Raw genomic sequence first — 15,594 nt, 5'->3', positions numbered from 1 at the left:
CTAGTGTGTATTCTTCCTTGTTACATTATTTGTACTAAGATTTACCTTGCACTGCCTGCCAAAAGGAGTTTTAACTCACATAACCTCAGCTTTGAAAATCAGGATTATTTTAAAAAGATGTGATATAGTAAATACAACATGAATCAAGATTTGAAGAATGAAGAACAAATTCATCCAAACAGCCCAAAAGATGCCTTACTTTATTAAATATAGTGGGATACCGTAGAGCATCAATACTATAATAATTATTATAATACAGTACACAATAATAAACCTGTTTTCCAGCATCTAAAATGAAGTAGCTCTCAAACAAATAATGCAGACATCCCAATGGTACCAGAAAATCTCAGAAGTCTAAAAAGTGCATTCTTCACGTTATAATAAAAAAGCAAAGAAGTCAAACTCAGCATTTCTGTGTCACGATCATTCACATCTTATGTCACGTGTTACGGTGCTTTCTGAAGTGCAGTTATGTTTCCCTTGAAAAAGTAGACACTTAAAACCCTGCATATACAGAGTTAACACAGTAATTTCATAAGTGATATCACAAATGATGTAATACTATTTTAATGTGCTGTCCAGCTGGAGTTAAGGAGAGGAAGGCTTATGAACCTGCTGTTTCTTGTAACTATTGAATCACCAGAATTAACTCATTTTTTTCCCCACTGTTTATGGAACAAATTTAGTTGAAGATTTTAAACTTTATAAAGAATAAGTGGTCATTTCAGCAGACTGTTACAAAGACGAGTAGTCTTTTCTGCAGATTTCTACACTGGCTTTCATGCTTAATAAATCTAAACTCCCTAAAAATTAAAGATCTATTGGCTGCTTTCAGTGAATAATGAGAAAACCTAAAACCTAGTGGCACATGCATAGATGAAGAGAAATAAACGTTCTGCAAAAGATTCCAAATCTGAAATGAAATAAGATGTCAGATATGGAACAGAGAATGGTAAAAGAAATGGGAGATCACTAACAAAGCAGATGGAAAGATTAAAGACCCTACCCTTCAGACTGGTCATTGTTGCTTGTCAGAAGAAACAAGAAACCATTCTGAAGCAAGAACTTTCCAGCTCACAAGATACAACTTGATCGGCAATGCTCATCTTTGTACTACTTATCATAGATTTCTGAAGTCCACTGAGATGGCACACCACAGCAAGTGTGAAGTTTAGTGCACTTTTTACTGCCTGTCTTTGTCTACTCCACGTGATTACGGACACTCAGCCAAGTAGAACATTCAAAAACTGGCATGCCTAGTACTTTGCATTGAGTACAGCATTACAGCTATCAAAGGTTGCCAGACAGAAGGCTATTCACAGCAGAGATGTCAGCACCCAACAGCATCTTTGGTTAAATACGATGAGAGAGAAATACATGTGCTCTTTCATATGTAAAGAGGAGATTCTCTGTAGTACACTGGAACAGAACAGAGCAAGAAGTTTCACAAGGTCATTACCGTCCCTGCGTCTGTTGCAGAAATATATTAAAAGCCTGCATATTTTCAGCATTTCTATTTTTTGCAATCTCAGAACCACTGAAATTTACAACAGTACTGGCTAGCAATAGAGGAAAGCAACTTTGATTTGCTGGACTTCTACTTTCTGTGCAGTGTGACCTGAAACTAACACTGAAGGATTTCCTTACAGACTGTTAGGTGCTGTTTTTTCTAAATTTTTTCCAAATTGCCTCAATGTTCCTACAGTTACCACATATGCAAAAGGAAATACAACAGCTGGCAAAACCAAGCATTTGAACTGTACTACTCCAGTCTGCACCTTTTGTTTCTGTTACATTTGATCCTATTTTTGGTCATGTTTGTTTTGTTTTATTTGCTTGCTTGTTTTTTTAGATGTGGGATGAGTACGTCTCTCTTTTTTGGAGTGTAGAAAAGGCAGAGCATATAAAAATGTTATTTTGAAAGAATCTTACTAAATACACATATATATGTATATATATATATATATATACTTCAACTCGCTTTCGGGTGAATAAAGCATGAGAACTGTAAGTATCAAGTACTGTGTTTTCTGCACTTCTTCTCACTAAGGACAGCACTAAAAGTTGCAGCATTTCAGATATGAGTCTGTTTTGGTGATTCCCATGCATGTTATTTGGTGTCACTGATACCTTTGCTCTCTAGGCTTTCCTGTCTTCCTCTTTACTACAAGGGCACTGAAGGTACCCCTTTTTATTACTAACACTGGAAAGTGCTAGTCAAAGCACAAATGCGGAATACAAGGGGCAGAAATCCTATGATCATCTTTCACTGCCCTGAAGATTTAGTACTTAGCTGCTTGCTTACCTTGCTTACCTTCTTACAAACTACTGCTACCATGGCATAGTACAACTACAGCACAAACTCAGGTCATAAGATTTATCTGCATTTAAACAGAATAACACTAACATCAAGGAAAGGTTTCACCTGACCTTTTGCTTCCTAAAAACTGCAGTATTTTAAAAAAAAAAATCTTACTGTTCTTGGTTATATGTATCACTAAGAGTAGCCAACTGATCAGAAAGTGAAGAACACCTTGATATAAAAAGTAGTGTTCACTAACTAATATTTCCTTGAAAAAGGCAACTATCCTTCAACACAGACATCCTAAGGAAGAAAAGACACATGAACTACCTGCCACCATTTTTGTTTTACAAGTCTAAAAGGTAAATCCACCATCATAGCCAGGAACCAATGCTGAAAATCGTAAAAACGCAAGCCGAGGCCATGGCAGAACCCAGATGAGAAATCCAAGTCATCTCATCTTCTTAATAGGAAAAAGTAGTGATATGCCCAGAATATGCAAGACTTCTGTCAGTTTCTTCTTATTACTTCTTCAGAACTATTTGGATGGATCTATATTATAACCTTGAATTTTAAATTTTGAAATACATAATAATCACTGGAGAACCAAGTTTTATCTCGTAAATGCTATAGAGTTTCTGAGGTAACCAGTCCCCATTTGGAAAATAAAAGAAAAAACTAACAAGCCCTGCTGAATCAACAGCTTCTGATTGCAGATAGCAAGCAGAGGGTACACTTGCTGTTACCTTATAATTTGTTGGTCTAACAGTGAACCAGTCAATACTTCTGATTAGTTGTAGGAGTCACATAATTTTAATCTAAAGTAATTCCAAGGAAATTATTCATTATTAAGTTTACTTTATATTTCAAACAGATATCAAAGCCTAATTTAAACAAACTTTGGCTAAAATCTACCATTTAGTATGCTAGGAAATACGCCAGCGGGAAGTTGACTTTGTCTTAGTTTGTATAAAGGAGAAGGGGAAGGGGAAAGAACAGGGGAGGGGAGGGAACCAGCTCAACACTGATTTCAGCTGCAGAATTTCACATAACTGAAAAGAATCTAACTACATGTAGATTTAACTATGTACTGTAAAAAAACAGTGTGTTCTTCTGGAATAGTTTTATACAAATAGTTAAATCTAGCTTTCAGCTTCAACCAGAAGGTCTTTTCTAGCCTTATGGAAACAGCACAAATCCTTCACTAATAGAGATTGTTTTACAGGGTTTTCCAGAACCAGAACCTACGTTTTGAGCTGTCTTTTGTTCAGTGTAGAGCTTAAGACACTGTAAGGAAGCTTTCACACACTCTCATGCAGTTTCTTGCATAAAGAAGAAAACATTAAAACAAATAAACAAACAACAACAAAAACTATGAAGATGCTTAGCACTCCCAATTCAGTCTTATGTGGAAACAACTGAATGTCTGAACCTATCTCACGAACAGGCTCTTGCATACATGGGACAAAAAATACAGCTGTGAAAGTTCTGCAGACTTCAGAGAGGAACAACCTATCCATTCTCCTTGAGTGAAGATCTGAGCTTTCACAATAATTTCCATTCATTTCTCCACTTTGCAAGTTTCTCTCACGTCCTCAACATTTAACATATTTTTAGAACAAGGGAGCAAAGGACAAAACTGGTACAACAAGCACTTGTCCTGAATGAAGTTCTATGTTGTGAATGAACAGAATATATCAGAACAAGTAATTTTGGGCTTCTCTGACATACTGGTTATTTTTCTAACACTGAAAATAAACAAAATGAAAAACATAAACAGCCTGCTTGTAATAATGTTCCACACACAGTAATCTTTAAAAAAAAAAACCAGTCTTTAAAGTGTAGAATTATAGAATAGTATAGATTACAGCATTATGTTGATTATAGAATAATGGCGGGGATTAGGTGGCATTATGTCAGATAGACAGACCATAGAATTGTTGCTCTTCACACTGGATCATTATAAGTTAATACACATTTATGATCCACACGGTATTTTAATGTGCTGCCTAATTGTCACAATAAACGTCTCAGTGATTATTCTTGACTTTGAAAAAGTATATTATTAAATATGAAAATACATTAAATTTACAAAGCTTATCCAAATGAGCTTCATTTCTATACGGCAGTGTATTCACCTAGTTATTGGACTACAGCAAAGAATGCTGTTTTCATTTCAGATATGGATTTGTAGAATTACAGCCCAAAGACTTCTTCCTATTTAAGTAATCATTTTCCAAACGATTTTCTAAAGTTCATGAGGCACTCTCTCTAATCTGTTTTATGAATTAATCCCTTAAATCTGGGAGAAAAAAAAAGTTAAATAAAATACATGATATAGTAGTTACGTGCTGAAGTGAACTTCCCAAGCAAAACTTGCTTGAGTTCAAAGACTTCTCACTCTATCTTTCTCAAATATTGTATTTTCCTTGGCTTTTCTAAACCTTTTAACCTATGTCACAATTTAATAATCACTATTTAATAATTATAATCATTTCCTTATTAAACGGTTATTTCTTTTCCTTGTTCTAAGGCACCCTGTAGTTCCAGACAAGGAAATTTCTTTGTTGATTAGTTATTTAAGACCAGCAACAATAACTATGCTGGAAAGAAAGGTGCTTTGAGAGGATTACACAGAGCTAGTTCTCAACAGCACCAAGCCACAAACAGCAAATTAAAGTACTTCATTGCATGTAACCAAATTGGCTGGTTGAAATGCTAATTACCTTTCAGCAAAGCTAAAGACAGACAGGGGACCCTGTGCTTCAGAGAATGACATGCATTTTTTATCCTACTTCTGCATCATTGTCTTGCTAGGAATTATTCAAAATCTATTCTTAAAGATAGCACTTTTCCTAACCTTTAAAAATGTGGGAAATTTCCAAAGCTCCAGCCAATTCTTCAGATCTGTTGGTCTGCCAAACCCATAACAGATGGCTGAATTAAGGCCATGTTAAATCCTTAATGAAGCTAAGCTTGAAACCACTCCCAGCTGTAACATATTGGACCAGTCCATGATAAGTGACTGACGAGAATAAAGTTTCTTCAGCAATCTAGACATGAATCTCGTACTTATACTCTAATAAACTTAGAGTAGGTACAAATTGAGATAACCAAACCAATATCTTGGTGTATGTATATAAATATTTGTTATGATATTCTGGAGGAAATTCTGTCTTCATCTTGCTTCAAAATCTACAATCACAAAAATGCAATGAACATGGAAAGCGTCATGCATATTGCTTAGTTTAGCCTGTCAGATAAGCCTGCTTAAATAAGTACAACTTTATCCTACGAATAATGCTAGTTGGGATTTACAAATTATCTCAGTAAAACCAATTTAATCTAATTTCATAGGAAATATTAACAAGCCAAAGTATGAAACTCTGGCTTCCACGTTTTTAATATATTTCACAACTTTTGGATTCCAAATTCTTTCTGCAAAATGCCACAAATGTTCATATATGGAGAGAACTTCAAAATCTTTATGCACGTGAAGTATTTTCCAGTGGGATTATTCACTTAAAGAGTGGTAGAGGCAAGTGAGGCTTTGCAGACACAGTAACATCTTTCAGAGTAATAAAAGGTAACAGTGGATCCAGCTGGAATAAGACAAATGTCAGGTAACATTGATTCCTTCTGTCGATCCTTATGTTCTAGTAAACAGTAATATTGTTCTTGTTTAAGCAGACAGAATAGCTAAATTTCTGCAACTATTACTAATACATACAATTGGCAGCAATAGTCCAGAAAGTTTAAATTTGATGATTGAGATGTTGTATAGCATTTGAGTTTTAATGTATTATGCCAATGAGGAAAAGTATTACATTACAGTCACATCAAACAATGACTTATACCTAAATCTGCGGAGCTGAAATGCAAGCAATTTATACAAATGAGTAAAACCAAACAGTAGGATTACACATGTAAAAATAGCTATGTACATGATTATACCTCTGGAAGGTCAAGGCCCAGTATTCCTAGAGCATAAAAGAATTTCAGCATGATTTTATCTTTCCTTGCTCATCTGTTTTTAGAGAACAACTTACACATTGATTCAATATAAAGTACAGCTATGGAAAAGGCTGGTGAATTTATCAGTTCATCATTAAGCCAAAAAAAAAAAAAAAAAAAAAAAAAAAAAAGAAAGGAAAAAAAAAAAGTCCCAAAAAACAGAGCAGGGGGAGCAGGGGTAACCAGCAATAAAAGAAAGCTAAAGGCGTTGGACATCCTTTCTCTAATAACATCAAGAGTTGGATATTTAGGAGGATAACAAACTCAAGATGGAGCAAAAACAAATTTTAGTTCTCCTTCTTTTTGAACTATCATGCAAGAATGTGCTTTTCCACTGAGTTTTCAAAGAAGCATCCTAAAACTAAAGCCTTCTAAGCTTACAGGTAATAACTATGAAGTACTCTTAGAAAATGCTACACTTAACAATCACTTCATCTTTATCACATTGTAATTCTGAACAACTATTGCATTTGGGTAACAAATAACTTTTTATAGGTCACTTGTGGGTCATAAAAATTTTTCTCCCAAATTGTTTGTGTCTCATGACTGAGATCCTTACACTTCTCTGTAGCTGTATTTTTCTTTAGTACTATACTTTAGAGGTAAATGCTTTCATAACTTTTGCAGTAATTCAGCATAAGTCACTGAAACACTCGGGTGTGTTAAAGATTAGCATCTGCAGACTTGAGCACTCTTGAGCACCATTTACATTTCTTTAATGTAAAGCCAAAAGCAAATTGAAAAGTGAAAGCCAAAGTGTGCACATAACTTAATTCTGTGCACAAGTTTTAATAACAAGGTATGTTTTAGACTTCATTGACTTCATTCTGAAACTTTCACTTAAGTGAAGCTCAAAGTAAATTCCAGGGGAAGAATACCACAGTACGTTTAGTTGTTATAATGATCATTCTTATTCAAGAGCATCACGTTTTTAAGGTTCACCTGGTAATATTTTTCAGCCTTAAAAATGCTGGCAGCAAAATAAACTGTCCAGGAAAAATTCTCACAAAAGCAATATCATTTTTTTCCCTGCTGTTTTCCATGTAAGCAGGATACAGATCACAACTGTAAGATAGTAAGCATGTGCTCTATTACTGATGCTAACTAGTTAACTTATTAGTTCACAAATTTGGTAAACACCACTGATTTTTTCAAGCAAACTACTAAAACAAAAAAAGTGCATGTAAGAAATCAGTAATAACATTAATAATAGTGACAATACTAGCTTAGAAATAATTATACTTAGAAATCAAAACTTGTGCATTCTTGAAATCCATTAGCTGTTACATTATCAACCATTTGGCCATTTCAATTCTGAACAGAGTACTCTACAAATTATTTTATTTCCTTGGGAATCTGCTTGTTCTTTTCATATGGAAGACATGAAGACCCTTAAAGGGAAAAAGCTTGTTATAGGCTTCTGGGACAGACAGGCTATTTCCTAAATACATCACATTCTACTTCCACTTCCTAAACTGATCTCATGGGAGATTCTCAAAATGTCTATTTTTTAATTGAAAGACACATTCTAGAAGATAGGTGCAAAGTGCAAAAACAACCAAAGAGAAAACAAACAAACAAACAAAAACCTAAAACTTCTGGATTCTATATAGAGAAAAAGATTTTTAAAAACATGTTGTTTCACATCAATACTATAAAGCAATTATAGGCTCATTATAAAACAATTACAGATGTTTGGCAAACAGTTCTGTGTACATTTGATCTTAACTTTATCTGGGTTAGCCAGAGCAAATTATGCAACATTTAAAATGGAATCGCATATCAAAAGCCACAAGCATAAGACTTCCAGTTGTAACCACTAACCTGTTTACAACTCACTTCTTATCTCATGAAATTCTGAAAATTCATTCTTTTAATTCACTTACGCAAAACACAGTGCACGTACAGCTCCCCCACCTACTTTATTTCACATAATTAAAACACCTAAAGCTTCATGCATATTTGAATTAAAAACTGCCAGTTAGAGCATTTCAGGCTGAGGTGCATCTTGACATCTTGCCCTGAGAATAGTATTTTCCACTGGAAGGACTGTGGTCTCCTCTTGCCCTTTTCTACAAAGCAGAAAGAGGAGCTGCTGGAACAACAGAAACCTTAGCACGCTCCCTATGCAGTGGCCACTCGTGGGTAAGCAGCACGCTTGCTATCTGTTGCTGGCTAAACCTGTCTCTGCTGCAACAGGTGCTGCTGGCAGAACTCTAGAGCTGGGAAGTGCAGGTCTCTGCCACTCATACAGGATACTTCCAAGCCGACTGCCACCTCAAACGAGAAAAATAGAGACAACAAACCTACCTAGACCCGGGGACATGGACATCTGCGTCTTCTAGACTCAGCGAGCCGCCTGCACACACTCGCTGTCACTCACGCATTATGCACTCCGACTACTACTCCTCCCTCCTGTCTGCGCAGAGTACAGCACTCTCCTCCCTCCTCCGGCTCCCGCTGCTTTTCCGCTGCTGTGGAGATAAAAGGGGGTGGGATGGAAGAGGACAACATTTTTCAAACCCCAACAATTGCCCCTGTGCTGCTGTACTTCAGAGCCAGCCTCCCAGTCGCCGCCTTGTTTGTCTCTCCGCTGAGTTAGGACTGCACTGTTCTATTACTGAAGGCAGCAAACTGCCAGGTGTTGCCTGAAGGATGACAGATTTTGGATTCAAGCCCTTGGACAAGCAGCCGATCACAATCCTGTGCTGGGCAGGGATGTAAAATCTCCATCCCTAGATCAGTTACTTTGGATTCGGTAATTTCACTAGTGACTAATTCCTGTTTTATGGTTACTTCCACCCCACACAAATCCTGAGCCACACTTGTACCTCAAAACAGAGGCAGCAACCAGGCTTCGCCAGTGTTTGCCCCCAGATTCTACAACTCTCCTATTTTATGGTAAACAAGCTATGAAAATTCCTACTTTTCCAGAAAACATTGCATCTAAGCCCCAAAACACTGAAAATACTGAATTCTGATGAAAACTCACTCACTTAGTCCCATTTACATGATCTTTACCCTATTTCCAGAATCAATGAGATAGCAACTAGCTCTTAAAAAAGTGGAAGTGCTACTGCAGCAGGAGCAGCAGCATGATTTCATGTAGGCCGAATCTCATTAGATGCACGAATGCTCCCAACACTCCCTTCTTCTCACGTACAAATTGAAACCACTCCATCAAATTTGTAAAAAGTCATTGATTCTAACTCCAATGAAATCTAACTCCCCAAACATTCTCAATCTATAGCACTACACAACCACATATTAAATGCTTTGAGTTTTCTAGATCCTATCATTTTTTTCTGGTCCCAAATCTTTGTACTTTTATCAAAATTGCACTCCTAAGTAACCAGAAAGGTCATGGCTCTGTCACAACACGATGCAAAAGGAGTGTAAAAATATGCACCTACTGTGTGAATATTGACAGGTGCACTTTTTTAAAATCACGTTTCTCATTAGCATTGCATGAACAAAAGCTAACATAAAATCCTTTTCTAATATTAGAATTTTAGTATTTAGAAATAAAACCAAGCATAACTCCAGCACAATTTTAGATATTAATGCTCAAAGCTTTATTTCTGAGATAGCATATTTAGGGACATAGACAGGACAGAATTCTGCTCTGAATGAAAACTGAATGATATTTGCAATATTTGCTACAGTTTTTTGAGAATTCTTACATTTCAAATGAGCTTTCTTTGGTGTTTTTAGTTCATGGAGTATATGGAAAAAAATTATCACAGTGATACACAGAAAGGACTATAAAGTGCTAGCAGAGAATCTGCTAAGGTTAATATTAACTTTGCAAAGAAGAAACACAGTACAGAAGTTAAAAGGAAAAAGCAAAAACAACGGCAAAATGACAGGATTTTAAACACTGCACATCTTCTGATAGCATTAGTTTAGTGACTGACTACACCAGTACTGCATAGAGCTGCATGATTCACAATTCAGGAATAATGGAAGTAAATTGCAAAAGACAAAGAAGATGCTAGAGAGCGATGAGAGGTTTGAAAAATTACTTAGCAAAACAACAAAGATCTTAAGTATTTAACTTACAAAACCAAAATAAATGCTTAAAGGTATAAAGCATTCCACTCAAAGTCAGCTTTCTAGTCTCACCTAGTCACATAGTAGGATAGAATGAACTGCCTCCAAGAGGTGCTTGTTTATCTCTATTTTCTAAGCAGGGAGTGTAGATGACTATCTTAGATTAGATGTTGTGTATCTTAGAGTTCTGTGATAATATGTAAATATTAAATAAGATGAAATCTCCGGACTTTCTCTGTATACAAATAAGCATGGATGGAGAAAGATCTTCAGTGCATAATAAGATAAAGGTGTAGATGATTTGATACACAGAAGCAAAACTGGATATTAACACTAGGAATAATTTTGAACTGTTTCTGTATTTGAATTGTTCTGTAATGTTATTTCAGTCTAAATTATTTCTCATTTTTCCCATTTTCATACAGTTTTTCTGGGAAGAGACCCTACATTTGGTTTGGCTCCCACCAGCAGGTTATCACACTGCCCAGTATCAGAGAGATTGATTTAATAGCACCCAGTCCTCAATCACAGTAAACCAATGCATATTAAACATTGCTAATTATTGAGACAGAAAACAAAGGAAGTGCCTGAGACCCCTCTAATTCACATGGATAGTTTCACAGTAATTTACACACGACTTTGAACAGAACTGCGTCCTGATCTGAAATGACTGTAGCTTTTATTGTTCTCTCCCACTCAATTTGCAGTACTCTGCATTTTCATTAGATTCCTAAGGATTTCCTGATTACTTTTTTATTTTCACTGTACCACTCCAGAGACTTACGATTCCCTTTGTTATCTACAAGCGTAAGACAGAGCTCCCATGGGATTTTGTCAATGGTGTTCCTCAGCCAGCCGGAAGGTTATTGATGATTGACATGGGACACTCCACACGCACTTCTAACAACTCAGCATGCTGCCCACGCAGTGCTCTCACCCCTTACAAATGTCAGGAAAGAACAATTGGGCCTGGTACCGGGCCTACAATAGATCTGGCATCGCAAAGAACAATTTCTTCAGGTCAGCCTTAACTCCTCTTTTCAATAAAAGCAGTAAATAAGGTGTTTTAAGTACAGCCCTTGATTCTTTATTTGTTTGCATTTCCTTTGATTTGAATTCATTAAAAGTCTGCATGGTAGAAATGGCTCTGCTGTGGGTAAACTAATATTGAAAGCAGTGGCAATAGAATCAATAGACTCCAGTTTGTTTGTTTGTTTTGAAATCTTGCCTTTTCCCTTCACTGGCATCATCTGAAAGGAAAGATCAGTCGAGAGGGAGTTAAAAGAAAAAAAACAAATTCCTGAGAAGGAAAAGAGGAGTTAAAGGAGCAAGAAGAAAAACAAAACAAAACAAAACAAAACAAAGGGCTTCAGAAGAGAATATTTTCCCTTCTTTACATTTTTGCTTTGATTTATAAAGCAGATGTCTGTGTTGCATGAATATGAAGGCTATTTGGTTTTCAATCACAGCACTGTAATCTTTCTACACTACAAGAAAGTAAAAGTAAGAGCTAATAATAGAATTTGCTGACTCTCTCTAAAATGCTATAAAATTAAGTTTTCTTTCATGCTTCTAAACTTTTAAAAATTACCACACTTTTTAAAAAAGTTTTTTTTGTCACTTGAGTGAGGGAGGACTCCAAGCTTCCAAATTCTGGGCTAAACACTATTTGTATACAAGTAGCAAACAAGGAATTGCTGAGAGTTTTGAAACATCAGTCCTGCATAGACATTTTCTGGTACTTCAGCCAAAGCGGACTGAAGTGCTCAGAATGAGGAACATTAAACATATGCATAGCAATTTCATAAGATCAATTTGTAAGTAAAATATATTAGACATAAGCTAACTCTATTTCTTGACTGTTTATTAATGAATCACTTCAAAAATGCCTTAGCAGCATCAGGCTTTGGTCCACTGTCGCACAGCAGTTTATGATGATACTAGTTTTCTGTTTTCCAAAATTTAAAATGAGCTTTCTGATCATGTTCCTGTTGTCATCTAGTTGCACTCTCTGAAGGGTACTACTCCCACTTTGAGGAAATGCACCGCCTTGTTCAGGTATCACTTGACATCTGCTGAGTAGTACCAGGTACTTGCATAGCTCTCCTTCCTGAACTGCTGCATGTCCTTCTTCATGGGCTTCATGAATGCTTTAACATTAAAATCTGTAATTTAATGAAAAGCTTCCGGATGAATAAACAGATATTTAGAAGAACACCATGCTGACAGTACATCCAAACAGTACTACAACCTGAGGAGACTGTATGACAAAGACAGAGGACAACACTTCTCAGTAGTTTTTGTATGGCTGCTATGCAGATAGGTATAGATAAATTTGAGTTTTGATTCAGGATTTTTTTTTAGACATCCAGTATTTAAGGTAATGGAAAATGAGAATGTCTAAAAAAAGAAATGTCTAAAAAAAGAATGTCTAAAAAAAGAAAAAGGAAAAAAAAAAAGATGACTTCTACAGAAATGCTAATATAAATCTGTTCATGCCTAAAAACCTGAACAATTCATGAGAAAGTAACTCCTGTTTCAAATTAAAACAGCCCAGATTTTGTTGATCAAGTTGCAGCATGCAATTCTGACACAATTTATGTCATAACACAAAAAGAATGCCATCTCTGAAGAGATGGTTTAGGTCAAAAACAAAGTTCCAACATTTCTTTCAAACCCCAGTGGGGGACTTACTGGCCTGAAGGTGGTTGCACAGAGAAACACCAAGATGAAAACTTGGCAAGAACTGTCTGCCTGTTTCTCTTGTGCAGTTATTATTGCTAAATAAAGTTGTTAAGATTGTTTCTTCCAATCCAGTGTGTCCACCTCTTCATCTGAAGCATGCCTTGGACAACATAGATAGTATGCAGCATGTCAGAAGCTGTCCCAGAAAACATCCATCACAACGCTGAAAAAACAGCTTCAGAGGTACATCAAGCACTAGACTGAAGTTTAGAAAGAATCTAACCAAAATGGCATCGCTCTGAAACGTAACAAAAGTGTTAAAAACTCTTCATTTCAAAGTCCTCCAAAAGTTTGTCAGACACATTAAGAAAAAGCAAAAAGGCTCCAAACTACTGAATTATTTTCCCAGTTCACAGATATGTATTTTGTTTTCTTCTTTTCAAATAATGAAAAAAAAAAACAAAACAAGAAACCATACTTGGAAACAGAGATAATTTATGTTTTTCAACTTAAGAGCTGACCTTTTGAAATTCTTTATGTAAAATGTTTACATTTTGCAGATTTGCTTATTTTCCCCTCTTGAGATAAAAAGATATTACTTGAGTAAGCACGCAGCTTAAGTACCCAGCATAAATGTAAGCTTCCAGTGGGAAGCAGAGAGACCAGCATTTCTGTCCCAGAAATAACTGTACTCCACCTCTACTTTCTTGGCTGCAGGAAGTCATGGCATGCAACTGGCTGTGGAACTGTGTCTACAAAGGAACGCTCCAGTGCCTCAGCGTCCTGAAGCTGACACTGATCCTGGGGACTCTCAGGCATGTAGAAGGCAGAACCATACTAACTGGTAATGCAGAAGGTAATACACACTCTTTTCAGAGTAGGTTGTCAAGGGAAAAAGATGCAAGGCCTCTCCTTACACCTTCGTCAGTTTTATTCAGGCTTTGTGCTGAACAACATCTAAAGCTTTCAGTATTTCCTTTTATCGCTGTGATGCTTGAATCTACAACAGTGTTAAGCTAATGAAACACATGTAAGCCATTACTACTTACTCCTTTTCCTAAATATTAAAGCTCCGAATTGATTTCTATGTTATCACCCTCATCCCTGTGACACGTGAAATTTGAGTACAACAGATGCAAGGAGATGGAAAAGCAAACATCTTAATTATGGTACACTGGAAAGCACACCTAAAACAAGTGCAGGTAAATTCCATATATCTTTTGGTCATCATAGGTACTGCAGAAGCCTATGTTCATACAGTAACATTACTGAACACAAAATATTCCTTAAAAAAGTGTAAACCATTTAACACTGTTATGAAACACACCCTCACATGGCCTTTTAAATTATGCTATTACAAATAAAAAGATAGAAGTTGCTCCAAAAAGTAAGAAAATGGTTCCAGGAGAACTGAGGAGAGAGCAGTGAAATTAATGTTTAAGGTAAAGAGTATAAATCAATAAAGACCATATTGTTTAAAATCTGTGTAAGATCAGCAAGCTTGATCTTTTAAAGTTGTTTCCAGTTTGTGCCCACCATGTGTGGTGCTTCCCTGTGGTTTGTTATTTTACTTCAATGGCAGAGGGAGGAAACCAACAAAGCTCAGTAACCATACTGCATAGCACAATGTAACCATGGAAGCATTTGTCCACTTGTCAGAGCCTCCCCAGAAGGACCCAGCCATTCAATTCATTGAATCAATATTGAAGCTTTTAAGATTTATTACTAGAGGGTGGAGGAAAACTAATAAAACAAATTCCTTGTTGCTTCCCATTAAATACATCTTGTCACAGTAGGCTTAGTAATACCTTGTAAACATTTTACTGATGTGTGGGCTACGCTACTGTCTCTCTTAGGGAGGGATTACCCCTGATGTATTTGCATTAACATGTCTGATACTCACTCAAAGAACTTAAAGCTTTTTGATGCATTCTGCTGTCCTGCATAGAAGCTGAACTGAATGCAAACACAAAAGCTGCAAGAGAACAGGGGTGAAGGGAATCTTTTTTTTAAAATTCATGAAAATGCCCCTGATAAAGTGTTTCTATGTGTTTAGATCACTCTCCTATTTATTCCATAAATGGGACATTTGTAACCACACCTTAAACGCTTAAAAAAGTTTAATGGGACGATTTATTTCAGTAGCATTTTCACCAGAGTAGTTAAAATATAATAAAATTATATTAAATTTGCATCAATTGTTATTTAATATGACTGAAAAACATAGGCAAATACAAAAACCAGCATGTTTTATCTGAAAGGCACAACCATTTAATAAGCTACATACTAATGAATACCCTAGAATACAAATCGCTGGAGCACATCATACATTTTACTTTTTATCAGTTTTACAGTAAAACAGCAAAATAAAAGCAAAACTTTTTTTAGTAGCTTATTTAGATACATACAGATGAGAGATTATCGTAGGGAAAATTCAGCAGATTTCTGTACCTTTCATTTGTGGTATTCAAAAATGCCTAACTATGCAAACCGTTGGCTACCTGCTGTTTCTTAATATCTCCTGAAATGTTATGGGAAGA

The 15,594-nt window shown here is 36.0% G+C and overlaps 1 protein-coding gene across 1 annotated transcript in view; it reads right to left on the bottom strand.

The window, feature by feature from the left end:
• Positions 1-15,594, bottom strand: part of ADGRV1 (adhesion G protein-coupled receptor V1) — a 264,974-nt gene that overhangs the window by 243,693 nt on the left and 5,687 nt on the right. The window lies entirely within an intron of this gene.

The sequence above is a fragment of the Tympanuchus pallidicinctus genome, unplaced genomic scaffold, assembly GCF_026119805.1.
Source record: "Tympanuchus pallidicinctus isolate F22 unplaced genomic scaffold, pur_lepc_1.0 scaffold4, whole genome shotgun sequence".
NCBI lineage: Eukaryota > Metazoa > Chordata > Aves > Galliformes > Phasianidae > Tympanuchus > Tympanuchus pallidicinctus.
The sequence above is the reverse complement of the archived record's forward strand: the minus strand, read 5'-3'. Positions and strand labels throughout refer to the sequence as shown.